The sequence below is a fragment of the Rhinatrema bivittatum genome, chromosome 4 (genome assembly GCF_901001135.1).
Source record: "Rhinatrema bivittatum chromosome 4, aRhiBiv1.1, whole genome shotgun sequence".
NCBI lineage: Eukaryota > Metazoa > Chordata > Amphibia > Gymnophiona > Rhinatrematidae > Rhinatrema > Rhinatrema bivittatum.
The window spans coordinates 480,097,135-480,103,381 of record NC_042618.1 but is presented as its reverse complement, the minus strand read 5'-3'; positions in this window follow the sequence as shown (position 1 = coordinate 480,103,381).

Sequence of the window (6,247 nt, the reverse complement as noted above, 5' to 3'; positions counted from 1 at the left end):
TTATTCAAAGGCAGTATGAATTTTCAAATGTTTCTAGTTTAAGTACAGAGCATGAATACAAATCCTGATATCCAAGCACAAATGATTCCTGAGGCCGGTCCTGGTGAGACTCCAATTAGCTGATACCTCCCACTTTGGACTGGGTTCATGTTTAATGCAAACGAGTTTGTCCAAGTTTAACGTACCTGCTCAACCAGGAACCGGACTGAGAACATTGCACTGGGCTGCTTTGCGAGGCTGACTTAGGTAGCCCTGTAGCAGAGGTCTGGCAGTGAACCAGGCGCACGCCCTCTCGTCATGCACTAACAACAAAGACTATAAATAATTACAATGCATTCTGTACAAAAGCTGCAGCCAGACTTCTAGATGTGGGCCTCATGGGTCACCAGATGGGATGGGAGATGACAATTCCAGCCCAGTGCAGATTCCTTCTTCACATAAATGTTAATAATGTTTGGAAGAGGACAGTGCATTTGCTCCCGAGTTAGCCGAACACAGGCTGGATATTTGTTTAATTGTTCAATCTGTTTGATGTAATTTTCTGTTCCTTGTTCTGTGTAAACCGAAGTGGTATGCACTAGTGCATGAACTCCGGTATATAAAAGCCTTTAAATAAATAAATAAATAAATAAATAAATAAATAAATAAATATATACCGAAAGAGCGCCTGCGTGAAGGAAAGCAGTCACCGATGCGGATGGAGGGCGCAATACTCACGCTTTCCTGTTTCCTGCTGAATCCTAAGACGGTCGCTCTTCCGATTGACCTGTCCGTAATGGGGGTGGCATCTCGAGACGCAGGCTGGGAAGCAGACTTGGCAGAGCGTGCGACCACTATCTGTGCCAGGATATGGATCATATTATTCAGTTTAACGGGGAAACACTCCAAACTCTCCTTTATTTTGCTGGGAAGAGAAGAGACACAATTGAAGACTGACAGGAGTGGCCACACATTGGAACATCTGGTGCCTGTGCTATCTAAAGGATGCATTGCACTTGCCCAGAATCCTAACCCTAATTAGAATATAATAATAATAATACCACCTTTTGGCTGTATTTAAAAATATGTACATCCTTCATCTGGAGCCACATAGGTCATATTTGAAGAATGATCTCATGACCAGAACCTTTGGATGCATTTGATCTTGGCCTCCTGTATCTGTGCTCTTTTGGACAATACGATAAACGACTTCTTTTCTCTTCCTCAAGATTCATATCATACCCCATATCCTACCACCAAGCAGGCTTCATAAGAACATAAGAAGCTGCCATACTGGGTCAGGCCGAGGTTTCATCAAGCCCAGCATCCTGTCGCTTCCTATATCTTGCTTTTTGTTTTTTTTTTTGTTTTTTAAGAGATTCACTTAGCCACACAGAAAGGTCAAGCCTGCAGGGATTGCCATCTCCATCTGCTGGAGACAGAGAACACTGAAGAGATGCAGGTGGCACTCCAGGTTAATAGGAGTGCTCTTCAAGTTTTTCTCTGTCTCCATCTGCTGGAAGGGAGGCATAACCCATAGTCTGGACTGATCTGGGTATGTACAGGGAATAGCAATTTATGGACTTCTCCTCCAGGAACTTGTCCAAACCTTTTTTAAACCCAGCTTACCAACTGCCTTAACCACATCCTCTGGCAATGAATTCCAAAGCTTAATTGTGCGCTGAGTGAAAAATAATTTTCTCTGATTAGTATTAAATGTGCTACTTGCTAACTTCATGGAGTGTCCCCTAGTCCTTCAATTATCCGAAAATGTAAATAACTGATTCACATTTACCCATTCTAGACCTCTCATGATTTTAAACACCTCTATCATATCCCCCTCAGCCGTCTCTTCTCCAAGCTGAACAGCCCTAACCTCTTCAGCCTTTCCTCATAGGGGAGCTGTTCCATCCCCTTTATCATTTTGGTCAACCTTACTGCTAGATTCCACCCTTTGAAATTCAATACACATTTAATCAAATCTTCTTCAGAAAATCAGTAATTACTATGAGGTAAAAATCCCAGTACATATCGATTTTGTTGATGTCTAAGTGATTGTGGAAGCTCTAAAATGTATTGAACTGCTTGCTTGTGCAGATTTGGGGTATGATCCAAGGTGTGTGTGCAGGGTTTGGACCTCGGGAGTAACAAAATGCCCATTTTTATGTAGCGCCAGTGCGCACTCCAGGTGTGCTGGTGTCCGCCATGCTGCCTTTCACTTTACCTGGTAAAGTAGCTGGTTGCCTGAAGGTCGGAGTCCTGTGGGCGCAGGTTACTGTACACGTACCTCAGGTCCTGGATGCCTCTCAGCTCCGGCAGTCCTGCCTGCATCATCTTTCCAAAGAGATCAGTGAGAAAAATCAGTCATTTTAAACAGAACTAAAGGGATCATCCCTTCCTAACAATCCCTCTTACAGGCAGAGGGAAAGCAGAGTATGACTCAAGGTGAATGGAAAAGAAGCTGGAAATACAGCCTGGACCAGCGGAGCAATCTGGATACGTCCTGGAGAAGCTTTTACTCATGACCGAGTCTGCTCCTGGCTCCGGCACATTTGTGAGGGACCTGTAGGCGGCCTGGGTAGTGTAGCAGAGCTGTACTGGACGATGCATTGCATTACACTCAGATTCACAGTGTAATGCACGACACGAGCACTAATCGTGAACTCTTAACTAATGCACATTGTCTCTGTGACTTACAGTTCAGATGTACAAAACTATAGGGCATCTCATTTCAAGCTATTTGGTATATGTGTGTGCGTGTGACCCCTGACGGCTGCCGTGGTCTCGATGGACTGACCGGGTGCGCCAGTAATGTGAGGTGAGTGGTCTCTGCAGACCCTGCCCTGCCAGTGAGGTTAGTGGAGGAAGGGAGGTGGCACCCCCCCATGTGGCCCGGATTCAGAGGGGGAAAGGAGGAGAAGGCAGTGTAAGGGGTGCCCCCTGGAGAGGGATCTTCTCACAACTGGCAGCAGAGAGGAGACCTGTGCAGTGCAAGGGACCTGGGGGTCAGGGGGAGAACGCTGAAGAGAAGACGTTAGCGGGAAATTCCTCGTCTGTCTGTGGAACAAGGACACTTGTGCATCTGAGGAAGGAGTCCAGAGAGCTTTAGAAGCTGCCGAGAGGAATAGAGAGAGCTTCCTTACAGAAGGTGTGCGAGAGGGTCCAAGGGAGAAGGGTTCCTGGCCCAAGAGCTGACCTGTTATGAAAGGCACTGATTGCTGCTGAGAGTGAGTGAGATTTATGAATCTGTGCTGCTTCGGGCTTTGTGTTCCTCTCCGGTGCGCTATCCCTTCTTTTGGACCTCGTTCACCTGTCATCAGTGCCGGTAAAGATCTCGTATTCCTCGAACATTAGCTTTGGACTGGGCTGAGGGAAAACCCTAAGGACCTTGACAGGGGTTTCCTTCTCCCAGGAAGGTCATGGCCATGAATCTCCCCATCAGCCCCTGCACTCAGGACAAGTTTAATACATAATTGTAATGCGTTCCTTTCCAAGGCTGACGTCCATCTCTTCCTCCACGGAGCCAAGGGAGTGGTAAAATACGTCAGTGGATCTAACGGAGGAGCCCAGCAGAAAGTGGATCACAAGCAGGGGGTGAGAGCAGACGAGGCAAACTGCTGAGAGAGAAACAGATCATCCCTGAGATCCATGTCCTCTGAACAGCAGCTGCTCCTGGCTTTACAATTATCTCCTGTTCAGAACTGTGGGGTCCCTGCCAGTGGCTCCTCTCATCCCCATGGTACAGCATTCAACCGTGCTCGGGAATGGCTGATGAGAGTGGCAGTCAGAATATCATCACTCCAGCAACGATCTCTTCCTGCAATCGTAATTATACGCATTTACCCTTCCCTACAAAGTCTCTCTCTTTGCACAGAAAATCATCTTTCACAATCTCCATTCTATTAGTCTTCCTGAAGTCCATATTCAAATGCACCGAGCCTGCAAACTGAGAAGTTATACAGCTAAATGGAAATGTGGCCACTTATCTGGCCAAATTCAGCCGGATAATTATTTATCCAGCTAGGATAAGTCAGGGGCGTTCTGGGGAGGAGCTGAATGAGCCACATAGTCAGAGTTAGCTGGATAATTTATCTGGCATGGCGGTGCCATTGGATATTCAGCACCAGTGAGGAAGATACGTTTATGGACCCCACCCATCCATATTCAAATTTCCAGGCAAGAGTGTTCAATCAATTTTATTCTGAATGCAACCCTTACCCCAGATGTTGCAGTTCTCAACTTATTTTACTGTTTTCTACTTCCTTTCTGTCTCTGTTGCTATTTTAACCTTGTGTAGTGCTTGCTAGGTAAACAGTACAATGCGGTACCTGTTTCACATATGAAACAACAGATTCTATCACATGATAAACCTTTACTATGCTAAACAGATTCACGGGGTGATTAATATATAATTCTAAAGTGCTCTTTGATGTTTTTTAAACATTTAGAAACTATAGCTTATTAAAGGCTGCTTGCAATAAATATGCCACATCCTTTTAGACAACATCAACGGGCTGAAACTCAATCCCTATCTGTTCTCCCACAAAAGCACCTGAAGATACACATGGCTTGGTTACATGGTCTACGTTTGACAGAGTAACTAATCTTGAAATTAGTAAAACCATTGCTAAAATTAATCCTGCTGTTTACCCACGTGAACCAATTCCAGCCCGTTCCTTGAAACAAATACACGGTGTTATCACTCCGATAATCACAGCCCAATTAATCATCCCTCAGAAGGAATTGTACCACATGGGTTAAAACAAGCTGTGATAAAGCCGATCCTAAAAAATAAAGCTGGTAGGATCGACGTTTGGGACAACTATTGTCCAATATCCAATTTATCTTTTCTCTCAAAGGTACTTGAAAACGCAGTTTTATCCCAACTTGTAAATCACCCAAAGGAACAAGACATTCTCTTCCCAAATCAATTTGGATTTAGGAAACATCGCTCAACTGAGACTTCTCTCCTCTCTTTAACGGACTCTGTTTACGAGGGTTTGATGCTGATGAATCTTATTTCCTAGTAGTAATCGACCTAACAGCTGCCTTTGACACTGTGGCCCATACCCTGCAGTGCCAACAGCTGGCTGTGTTCTCCTCCTTTCTATCTAAAAGAACATTCCAAGTCACACTGGTCAATCACATTTCTGATACTTCTCATATTGATACAGGTGTCCCTCAAGGCTCAGCCATCTCGGCAACACTATTCAATTTTACATGCTCCCACTGTGTAAATTATTGGCGGACCTAGGAATTACTTTCTTCTTGTATACTGACGACATACAATTTTACATTCCCTTCTCCAAATCATTTGAAAATACAGTATCGACACTTTCAACCTGCATGACAAGCAATACAGCAAGAACTATCTCACTTAAACTGACTTTGAATCCGAAAAAGACTGAATCATTTGGTTAAGTAAAAACTCTTCGATAGTTCAACCACTGACTCTAGGTAATTTTTCAAATCACTCCCTCAAATCACGTACGGGATTTAGATATCCAGCTAGATGAGAACCTTACTATGGAAAAAGCACAGCAATAAATTAACAGAGGTTAATTTGTGAATATTACATTGTGAATATTAACTTTCAGGGACCTTCCACACTGTATTGCAAACTCTTTCGTAAACCTAGACTACCTTAACTCCCTATTGCTCGGTCTTCCCACATATTTCTTAAAACATTACAATTATTACAAAATCCCTCAGCAAGACTTTGGTTAGGAACTAGGAAATTTGATCACATTACACTCTCACTGATTTCACTGCACCCGAATCTATAATAAAGCATTAACGTTACTATTTATCATTCATTCCAGTAACACCGGTCTGATAGGCGTGATACTATAACCATACACACCTCAGCGAACTCTAAAATCTCAAAATAAAGGATTATTGAGTGTTCCCCAATACGAGCACACACCTGACACAGTAAGAGATTGTGTGTTTTCCATAGCGGGTCCAAAGCTTCGGAGCTCTCTACCTGAGATGTTACGTGTGATACCAACAGAAGAGATTTAAATGTGAGCTAAAAACAAGGCTCTTCAAAAATGCTTATAACCTAACTTAAAACATCGAATGTAAGAGATACAATAACAAGGACAGAGATACTAATTGAAGCATGAGCCAAATTTAAGGAGAGAATGTAAGAATCTCAGTACCATACTGACTAATAGATGATATTTGTTATATTATTTTATTTTTCTGTACTTCTCATCTTATGACCTGGATCTTTAGTTAATATGCATTGGAACATTTCATTTGA